This window comes from Triticum aestivum, chromosome 5A, assembly GCF_018294505.1.
Source record: "Triticum aestivum cultivar Chinese Spring chromosome 5A, IWGSC CS RefSeq v2.1, whole genome shotgun sequence".
Classification (NCBI taxonomy): domain Eukaryota; kingdom Viridiplantae; phylum Streptophyta; class Magnoliopsida; order Poales; family Poaceae; genus Triticum; species Triticum aestivum.
This window is the reverse complement of record NC_057806.1, coordinates 381,685,462-381,697,485: the sequence shown is the minus strand read 5'-3', so window position 1 is coordinate 381,697,485 and position 12,024 is coordinate 381,685,462.

Below are 12,024 nucleotides of genomic sequence, written 5' to 3'. Positions count from 1 at the left end.
TAGGCGTATCAACGGGCTAGGGAGATGCCCATCAATAGATATCAATGTGAGTGAGTAGGGATTGCCATGCAATGGATGCACTAGAGCTATAAGTATATGAAAGCTCAAAAACAAACTAAGTGGGTGTGCATCCAACTTGCTTGCTCATGAATACCTAGGGCATTTTGAGGAATACATCATTGGAATATACAAGCCAAGTTCTATAATGAAAAATTCCCACTAGTATATGAAAGTGATAACATGAGAGACTCTCTACTATGAAGATCATGGTGCTACTTTGAAGCACAAGTGTGGTAAAAGGATAGTAACATTTTCCCTTCTCTCTTTTTCTCTCATTTTTTTCCTTTTTTCTTTTTTTTATTTGGGCCTTTTCTCTTTTTTTATGGCCTCTTTTCTTTCTCTTTTTTTTCGTCCGGAGTCTCATCCCGACTTGTGGGGGAATCATAGTCTCCATCATCCTTTCCTCACTGTGACAATGATCTAATAATGATGATCATCACACTTTTATTTTTCTTACAACTCAACAATTACAACTCGATACTTAGAACAAAATATGACTCTATGTGAATGCCTCCGGCGGTGTACCGGGATATGCAATGATGCATGAGTGACATGTATGAAAGAATTATGAATGGTGGATTTGCCACAAATACTATGTCAACTACATGACCATGCTAAGCAATATGACAAGGATGGAGTGTGTCATAAACGGAACGGTGGAAAGTTGCATGGCAATATATCTCGGAATGGCTATGGAAATGCCATAATAGGTAGGTATGGTGGCTGTTTTGAGGAAGGTATATGGTGGGTGTATGATACCGGCGAAAGGTGCGCGGTATTAGAGAGGCTAGCAAAGGTGGAAGGGTGAGAGTGCGTATAATCCATGGACTCAACATTAGTCATAAAGAACTCATGTACTTATTACAAAAATCTACAAGTTATCAAAGCAAAGTATTACGCGCATGCTCCTATGGGGATAGATTGGTAGGAAAAGACCATCGCTCGTCACCGACTGCCACTCATAAGGAAGACAATCAATAAATAAATCATGCTCCGACTTCATCACATAACGGTTCACCATACGTGCATGCTATGGGAATCACAGACTTCAACACAAGTATTTCTCAAATTTACAACTACTCAACTAGCATGACTTTAATATCACCATCTCCATATCTCAAAACAATTATCAAGTATTAAACTTATCATAGTATACAACACACTCATAAGAGAGTTTTATTATTAATCTTACATACCAAGCATATTAGGATTTAGCAGATTACCATGATATTAAGACTCTCAAAATAATATAAGTGAAGCATGAGATATCACTAGTTTCTATAAAACAAATCCACCACCGTGCTCTAAAAGATATAAGTGAAGCACTAGAGCAAAATTATATAACTCAAAAGATATAAGCGAAGCACATAGAGTATTCTAACAAATTCCAAATCATGTATGGCTCTCTCAAAAGGTGTGTACATCAAGGATGATTGTGGTAAACTAACAAGCAAATAATAAAATCATACAAGACGCTCCAAGAAAAACACATATCATGTGGTAAATAAAAATATAGCTCCAAGTAAAGTTACCGATAGAAGTAGACGAAAGAGGGGATGCCTTCCGGGGCATCCCCAATCTTTGACTTTTAGGTGTCCTTAGATTATCTTAGGGGTTCCATGGGCATCCCCAATATTAGGCTCTTTCCACTCCTTGTTCCATAATCCATCAAATCTTTACCCAAAACTTGAAAACTTCACAACACAAAACTTAAAGTAGAAAATCTCGTGAGCTCCGTTAGCGAAAGAAAACAAAAGACCACTTCAAGGTACTGTAATTAACTCATTTTTATTTATATGGGTGTTATACCTACTACATTCAAACTTCTCTATGGTTTATAAACTATTTTACTAGCCATAGATTCATCAAAATAAGCAAACAACACATGAAAAACAGAATCTGTCAAAAAAAAGAACAGTCTGTAGTAATCTGTAGCTAGCTCAAGATCTGGAACCCCAAAAATTCTAAAATAAATTGCTGGATGTGATGAATTTATCTATTAATCATCTGAATAAATAATTAACTAAATATCACTTTCCAAATAAAAATGACATCAGTTCTCGTGAGCGCTAAAGTTTCTGTTTTTTACAGCAAGTTCAACAAGACTTTCCCCAAGTCTTCCCAACGGTTCTACTTGGCACAAACACTAATTAAACACAAAAAAACACAACCAAAACAGAGGCTAGATAAATTATTTATTACTAAACAGGAGCAAAAGGCAAGGAACAAAAATAAAATTGGGTTGCCTCCCAACAATCGCATACGTTTAACGCCCCTAGCTAGGCATAACAAGCAAGAATAGATCTAGGTATTGACATCTTTGGTAGGCAATCCATAAGTGGCTCTCATAATAGATTCATAAGGTAATTTAATTTTCTTTCTAGGAAAGTGTTCCATGCCTTTCCTTAATGGAAATTGGAATCTAATATTTCCTTCCTTCATATCAATAATTGCATCAATCGTTCTAAGGAAAGGTCTACCAAGAATAATAGGACATGAAGGATTGCAATCTATGTCAAGAACAATAAAATCTACGGGCACATAATTCCTATTTGAAACAATAAGAACATCATTAATTCTTCCCATAGGTATCTTAATAGTGGAATCCGCAAGGTGCAAGTTTAGAGAGCAATCATCAAAATCACGAAACCTAACAAATCACACAAAGTCTTTGGAATAGTGGAAACACTAGCACCAAAATCACATAAAGCATAGCATTCATGATCTTTAATTTTAATTTTAATAGTTGGTACCCACTCATCATAAAGTTTTCCAGGGATAGAAACTTCCAATTCGAGTTTTTCTTCATAAGATTGCATCAAGGCATCAATGATATGTTTAGTAAACACTTTATTTTGACTATAAGCGTGAGGAGAATTTAGCATGGATTGCAACAAGGAAATACAATCAATCAAAGAGCAATTTTCATAGTTAAATCCCTTGAAATCCATAATAGTGGGTTTAGCAACATCTAGGGTTTTAATTTCTTCAATCCCACTTTTATCAAATTTAGCATCAAGATCAAAAGATTCAGAATTCTTGGAACGCCTTCTAGGTAAAGGTGGATCATATTCAGTCCCATCATTATCAATATTCATATTGCAAAACAAAGATTTAATAGGGGACCCATCAATAACTTTTAGGTCTTCATCATTATTTTCATAGCAACTCGAAGAACATGCTTTTATAAAGGCATCTTTCTTAGCACGCATCCTAGCGGTTCTTTCTTTGCACCCATCAATGGAAATTCTCATGGTTTTGAGAGACTCATTGATATCATGCTTAGGTGGAATAGATCTAAGTTTCAAAGAATCAACATCAAGAGCAATTCTATCAACATTCCTAGCCAAATCATCAATCTTAAGCAATTTTTCTTAAATCATAGCATTAAAATTCTTTTGTGAAGTAATAAATTCTTTAACATTAGAATCAAAATCAGAGGGCATCTTAATATAATTTCCATAAGAATTGTTGTAGGAATTACCATAATTATTAGAGGGATTACTAGGATAAGGCCTAGGATTGAAATTTCCTCTATACGCATTGTTACCAAAATTGTTCCTACCAACAAAATTCACATCCATAGATTCATTATTATTCTCAATCAAAGTAGACAAGGGCATATCATTAGGATCAGAAGAAACACTCTTATTAGCAAATAATTTCATAAGTTCATCCATCTTTCCACTCAAAACATTAATTTCTTCTATCACATGCACCTTTTTATTAGTAGATCTTTCAGTGTGCCATTGAGAATAATTAACCATAATATTATCAAGGAGTTTAGTAGCTTCTCCTAAAGTGATTTCCATAAAAGTGCCTCCCGCGGCCGAATCTAAAAGATTTCTAGAAGCAAAATTCAATCCGGCATAAAAATTCTGAACAATCATCCATAAATTTAAACCATGAGTAGGGCAATTATGTATCATTAATTTCATTCTCTCCCAAGCTTGTGCAACATGTTCATGATCAAGTTGCTTAAAGTTCATAATATCGTTTCTAAGAGAGATGATCTTAGCGGGAGGAAAATACTTAGAGATAAAAGCATCTTTGCACTTGTTCCATGAATAAATACTATTTTTAGGCAAAGACGAAAACCAAGCTTTAGCACAATCTCTAAGCGAAAAAGGAAATAGCTTCAATTTAACAATATCATTATCCACATCTTTCTTCTTTTGCATTTCACACAAATCAACGTAGCTATTTAGATGGGCAGCGGCATCTTCACTAGGAAGGCCGGAGAACGGATCTTTCATAACAAGATTCAGCAAAGCAGCATTTATTTCACAAGATTCAGCATCGGGAAGAGGATCAATCAGAGTGCTAATAAAATCATTGTTCTTGGTATTGGTGAAGTCACACAATTTAGTATTATCTTGAGCCATCGTGACAAGTAAGCAAACTAACACACAAGCAAACAAAAAGCAAACGGGCAAAAAGAGGCAAATAGAGGGAGGATAGAGAGAGAGAGGGCAAATAAAACGGCAAGGGTGAAGTGGGGGGAGAGGAAAATGAGAGGCAAATGGCAAATAATGTAATGCGGGAGATAAGGGTATGTGATGGGTACTTGGTATGTTGACTTTTGCGTAGACCTCCCCGGTAACGGCGCCAGAAATCCTTCTTGCTACCTCTTTTAGCACTGCGTTGGTTTTCCCCGAAGAGGAAGGGATGATGCAGCAAAGTAGCGTAAGTATTTCCCTCAGTTTTTGAGAACCAAGGTATCAATCCAGAAGGAGGCTACGCGCGAGTCCCTCGCACCTGCACAAAACAAATAAATCCTCGCAACCAGCGCAAATAGGAGTTGTCAATCCCTATAGGGCCACTTACGAGAGTGAGATCTGATAGATATGATAAGATAATATTTTTGGTATTTTTATGATTAAGATGCAAAGTAAAGTAAAGGCAAAGTAAATAACCAAGTAGTAGGAGATTGATATGATAAAGATAGACCCGGGGGCCATAGGTTTCACTAGTGGCTTCTCTCGAGAGCACAAGTATTCTACGGTGGGTGAACAAATTACTGTTGAGCAATTGACAGAATTGAGCATAGTTATGAGAATATCTAGGTATGATCATGTATATAGGCATCACGTCCGAGACAAGTAGACCGACTCCTGCCTGCATCTACTACTATTACTCCACTCATCGACCGCTATCCAGCATGCATCTAGAGTATTAAGTTAAAAACAGTGTAACGCCTTAAGCAAGATGACATGCTGTAGAGGGATAGACTCATGCAATATGAAGAAAACCCCATCTTGTTATCCTCGATGGCAACAATACAATACGTGCCTTGCTGCCCTTACTGTCACCGGGAAAGGACACCGCAAGATTGAACCCAAAGCTAAGCACTTCTCCCATTGCAAGAAAGATCAATATAGTAGGCCAAACCAAACTGATAATTCGAAGAGACTTGCAAAGATAACCAATCATACATAAAAGAATTCAAAGAAGATTCAAATATTATTCATAGATAGACTTGATCATAAACCCACAATTCATCAGTCTCAACAAACACACCGCAAAAAGAAGATTACATCGAATAGATCTCCACAAGAGAGGGGGAGAACATTGTATTGAGATCCAAAAAGAGAGAAGAAGCCATCTAGCTACTAACTATGGACCCGTAGGTCTGAGGTAAACTACTCACACTTCATCGGAAGGGCTATGGTGTTGATGTAGAAGCCCTCCGTGATCGATGCCCCCTCCGGCGGAGCTCTGGAACAGGCCCCAAGATGGGATCTCGTGGATACAGAAAGTTACGGCGGTGGAATTAGGGTTTTGGCTCCGTATCTGATCGTTTGGGGGTACGTGGGTATATATAGGAGGAAGAACTACGTCGGTGGAGCAACAGGGGGCCCACGAGGGTGGAGGGCGCGCTTGGGGGTAGGCGCGCCCCCCTACCTCGTGGCATCCTGTTACATGTCTTGATGTAGGGTCCAAGTCTCCGGAGTTGTATTCGATGAGAAAATCACGTTCCCGAAAGTTTCATTCCGTTTGGACTCCGTTTGATATTCCTTTTCTTCGAAACCCTAAAACAGGCAAAAAACAGCAATTCTGGGTTGGGCCTCCGGTTAATAGGTTAGTCCCAAAAATAATATAAAAGTGGATAATAAATCCCAATAATGTCCAAAACAGTAGAAAATATAGCATGGAGCAATCAAGAATTATAGATACGTTGGAGACGTATCACCTTGCAATGCCTAAGACAATCCGCGTGCCGAACACATCGTCATCGAAGACTAGTTCAGGGAGTCCTAGATTAAGGGGTCCTTGGGTGTCCGGGTTATTCGATATGGGCCGGACTGATGGGCCATGAAGATACAAGCAGAAGACTTTCCCTCCGTGTCCGGATAGGACTACCCTATGCGTGGATGGCAAGATTGGTGTCCGGATATGTTGTTTCCTTCCCCCACGAACTGACTCTGTACAACCCTAGGTCCCTCCGGTGTGTATATAAACTAGAGAGTTTAGTCCGTAGAGGCTATCAGAATTCTCATAGGCTAGACAGCTAGGGTTTATCCATTACGATCTCGAGGTAGATCAACTCTTGTAACCCCTATACTCATCAAATACAAGTAGGCAGGACATAGGGTTTTACCTCCATTAAGAGGGCCTAAACCTAGGTAAACATTGTGTCCCACTTGTCCCTTGTTACCCTCGATCCTCAGACGCATAGTTCGGGACCCCTTACTCGAGATCGGACGGTTTTGACACCTACATTGGTGCTTTCATTGAGAGTTCCGCTAGGTCGTCAACAGAAGGATTGATGGCTCAGCTATCATCAACGATGATGTTGTCTCCAGGGAGACCTTTCTCCCTAGTCATTTTTTTGTGTTTGGCGGCTTCACTCTGCGTGCCAATTTAACTGGTCACCTTGAGTAGATCAATAGCTATGCCCCTGGTCATCAAATCAGGTTTGGAAGCTTGAATTACATCACTGATATCCGAGGAGATTTGACCTTCGAAGGGTTCTCGGCCTCGGCCGCTGCTCCTCATCTACATGAAGGAAACTCGTCGGATCCACCATCAAACTCCGTTCAAGGATCAACTCTCGTGCCTGCCCTCACCTTAGATCCAGAGCGGACCACTCTATCTGAAGATGGGAGGATAAGCCCCGCTGAACTCTCTCCTGTCACCGAGCTCCCTACCGGAGACCCAAAGGTGACCATGTTGTCAACAGGCCTGGAGTCCAACAGGACTCTCCCTATCATCGGGAAGTCGAACTCATCTCTGGATGCCAACTCTGAACTCTCGAGGTCTGCATCCACTGAGCACGGTCAAGTGGTCTTTACCAGGCCCAGCTTCGCAGGTCCTCAGTCACCTGTCTAGCTTTCGCTCCTAAACGAGGCTCTGGACTTAATGCGATTTCTTGCCATCATGGAAGAGTCACTTCCAAACTACGCCCAGCCTGAACTAGGGGATGAGAGCGGGGAATTTTGCGTCCCACCCACCACCCACTTAATAGCCACTATCGAGGACCTAACTGACATGCTAGACTACACCTCTGAAGACATCGACGGTATGGATGACGATGCCGGAGCCGAATCAGGCCAAAACCCGCCTATCACTGGGCGTTGGATGACCACTTCTACTTACGACGTGTACATGGTGGATACGCCCGAGAAGAAGGACGACGATAGCGCTCAAGTTCCGATCGAGGACAAGCCCGTTGAGGCACCACCAAAGCGGCGGCGTCAGTGGCGCTGCTCACGATCGCGTCGAGAAAAGGAAAGCAATACCGGCACCAGATACAATGACACTCCAGAGAATGTCAAAGACTCCGACCACCCCATTGAGCCTGCTGTCGAGCAGGATGAGTGGGAGGATGGACAAGTCAACCCAGACGAACTCGTCGAGCATGAGGATTCGGAGGATAGTAACTATCTACCGGCCTCCGAGGAGTACGTTAGCCTCGGTAACAAAGATTTCATCGTACCAGAGGAACCCCTCAAACAAGAACGCTTCAAGCGACAGCTCATCGCAACTGCGAGGAGCCTGAAAAAGAAACAACAATAGCTTCAAGCCGAATAGGATACACTCAACGACGGATGCACCAACATCCTGGCTGCCGAAGAATATGGCCTTGAGCGCCCAACAAAGAGCTACCTGAAACGCAGGCTGCTACCACAATTCGATGAAGAGACCCTTGAGCCAAATCTGTCAAGATGCCATCACATTGATGAACCAGACCGACCACCACGTGGACGGGACAAAACGGCAAATTATGCCGAATACCAGCCCGCGCCACCCCTTTGTAGAGGCAAGGAGGCATCGGCTCCGGGTTACACATATGACTTACGTCAGGACCTGGACAATAGAGTTGGCCATACCAGATTAATCTACGGATCAAGGGGATGTGCTCCAACATGAGACGACGGCCACCAAGTCTGGCGTGACAATCATAACCAAGTTCGGGCCGAGAACCGAATACGAACGTCATCAGAACTCTATCGTGATGTGGCCCAATATAGAGGCGCCGCACACCCCATGTGCTTTACCGATGGGGTAATGCAGCACCAATTTCTATAAGGGTTTAAACCCGTAAACATCGAGGCATACGATGGAACTACAGATCATGCCGTATGGATTGAAGATTTTCTTCTCCACATTCATATGGCTCGTGGCGATGATCTTCATGCCATTAAATACCTTCCCCTAAAGCTAAAAGGACAAGCACGATACTGGCTGAATAGCCTCCCGGAGAACTCCATTGGCAGTTGGGAGGACATGGAGGATGCTTTTCGAGATAACTTTCAAGGTACATATGTCCGGCCACCGGACGCTGACGACCTCAGTCACATAGTCCAGCAACCCGGAGAGTCAGCCCGTAAACTCTGGACTCGGTTCTTAATTACAAAGAACCAAATTATTGATTGTCCAAACGATGAAGCCTTAGAAACCTTTAAGCACAACGTCCGCGACGAATGGCTCGCCCGACACCTCGGTCAGGAAAAGCCAAAAACTATGGCAGCTCTTACTGCACTTATGACCCGCTTCTGCATAGGAGAAGATAGCTAGTTGGCTCATAGAAGCAATAGCACCAGTGACCCCGGCACCTCTGAAGCCAAGGATGGAAATTGAAGGCCACGACGTAACAAAAACAAGCGTCGAAACAATAATGAAGAAACTGAGGATACGGCGGTAAACGCCGAATTCAGCGGCTCCAAACCTGGTCAGCAGGAGAAGCCATTCAAAGGAAATAGAGACGGTCCATCCAACCTAGACAAAATACTAGATAGGCCTTGCCAGATTCATGGCACCCCTGACAAGCCTGCCAACCACTCCAACAGAAATTGTTGGGTTTTTAAACAGGCCGGTAAATTAAATACCGAACACAAGGGGAAAGGGCCTCAAAGCAAGGACGATGATGAGCCTCGCCCTCTAAACACAGGGGGACAGAAGAAGTTTCCCCCCGAGGTGAAAACAGTGAACATGATATATGTCACACATATCCCAAAGAGGGAGCGCAAGCGCGCACTAAGGGACGTCTACGCAGTAGAGCCTGTCGCCCCAAAATTCAACCCATGGTCGGCTTTTCTGATCACCTTCGATCGCAGGGACCACCCAACTAGTATCCATAATGGAGGTTCGGCGGCCCTGGTACTCGATCCCATCATCGATGGATACCATCTCACTAGAGTCTTTATGGATGGCAGCAGCAGTCTGAATCTGATCTATCAAGACACTGTCCGTAAGATGGATATTGACCCATAAAGAGTTATGCCTAGCAATACTACCTTTAAAGGAGTAATACCCGGTGTGGAGGCCCGTTGTACAGGCTCCTTAACATTGGAAGTAGTCTTTGGTTCTCCAGACAACTTCCGAAGCGAAGACTTGATCTTCGATATTGTCCCTTTCCGTGGTGGATATCACGCGCTGCTCGGATGAACTGCTTTCGCCCGCTTCAATGCGGTCCCACATTATGCTTGTTTAAAGCTCAAAATGCTCGGACCACGTGGCGTCATCACGGTAAATGGAAATATGGAGCGCTCCCTTCATACTGAGGAGCACGCCATGGCCCTTGCAGCCGAGGTACAGAACGGCCTCATCAGGCCGAACAACTCATCGGTCATTAAGACCACTGACACTACCAAGCGAGTCTGATCCACTCTACAGCATGACAACTTGGCAGATCCAGAGCTTGAATAGCAGTTCAGCCTTCGTCGATCGCCCCATAAGTCTGTGGCATGTGCACCACACATGCATAACTACGTACTTAAAATACCTTGGGCACCGCCGGAGGCATACTGCAGAAAAGGTCTGTAGTACGGCTTGACCCTATTTGGACCTTAACCTTCTTTTTCTCTTTTTTTCTCACCACACGTTCATTAAAACCTACCTGCTACGTTGTTGTATAGGGGTTCTCCTCCAAACCCTGACTTCTTCTAGACGACCATTAACTTCTCCTCTTAAAGATTTCTCACCAAGGAGAAACAGCGCAGATGTGTAGCAGGGCATCGTCAGGATCTTTGAAAGCCACTACCTTTTTCACATAGCCCTATGTAAAGCTTTCCCTTGTGTAAACTCTCGGCATGTAAAATAGCCTTGATATTCATGGCATTATCTGTAATAGCACGTCTTGACGTATTATACAGGATATAAAGGAAAGAGTTGATCACCACTTCTGTTGCTACTGATTTCTTTTGTCATCTGCATTCCCTCCTTACTTCAGATTGCCACTCATGCTTTAGTCTGGTCTTAAACAGCGTGGGTTGTATGCGGCTCCACACTTTTTCAAGTCCGAACACCTACAGGGTACTCTTCGGCGTCCCGAATATTGCTTTATATGCATCGGCTTCGAATCGTGTCTTTGGTCTATGGTTGGGTTGCCCGGCGCCTATGCTTACCAACTTTTGTTCCGCTCGTTCGGCTAAAATGGTAAAGGGAGAACTACTGTGATTCTATTTATGGTTCCTCCTGTCAAATACCTCAGTAGAGAAAGCCGAAAACTGACTCAAATGATAAGGCGAGAACTGGTCGGCGATTCGGTGACTTACTACAAAACCATTAGTGATTTGCTCCATGTTATACAAGGGGCTGGTCTCAATCCAGCCACGTGGGAAAGGCACCCTAGTTTGGATTGCCGCACACATACAAGGGGCTAATATTTAGCCCCACCATCAAACTCCTATGGCTAAGTGCAAGTAATAATGCCGCATAGTTCGATTGCCTGGTTTACTTCACGTACACCTCCTTCATGGACCAAGACGTTGGATAAAGTGTGGTAGCGTGCCATGCCGAACACCCCCATAGTATCTATATGGGGGCTGAGGCCGACGATTGGAAAACTTTCAAAATTAAACGGCCGCACAGGAGTAAAATAATTTAAGATCAAAGGCATCAATATATTACAAGCCTGGGTTCACAAACATAGTTTTTACAACCCGGATACATCTACTCAAATCTAACGTCCTTTGAGCATTGGCCCTCTACTATTTGGGCCCCCGCCAGGACGTCTTCAAAGTACCTCTCCAGTTTGCGGTGGTCCTTGCCTTTGGGCGGGCCTGCAGTCGCCACATCGGTGGCCTTCATCTTTGCCCAGCGCATCTTGACACGGGTGAAGGCCATCCGGGCACCTTCTATGCAGGCCGAGCTCTTCACAGCCTCAATCCGGGGCAGTGCGTCGATGAGCCGCCTCACCAAACCGAAGTAGCTACTGGGAATGGGTTCGGCTGGCCAAAGCCGAACTATTAGATCCTTCATGGCCAAGCCATCCACCCTATGTAGCTCCATCAACTGTTTCATCTGGTTGTTCCGGCACAAGAAACTATGACCAGAACAGCTTCTCCGTCGAGTTCCCCTCCTAGGCTCGGAAGAACCGTGCGGCATCGGCAGCACTCCTCAGAAGATCCGCAAACGTGTCTGGAGAACTCCACACCCGAGTGAGAAAAGCATATCTTTGACCTCCAAATATACTCTGCAGAAGAAAGGCCTTACCAGCCGCTATCTGCTTCGCTTGCC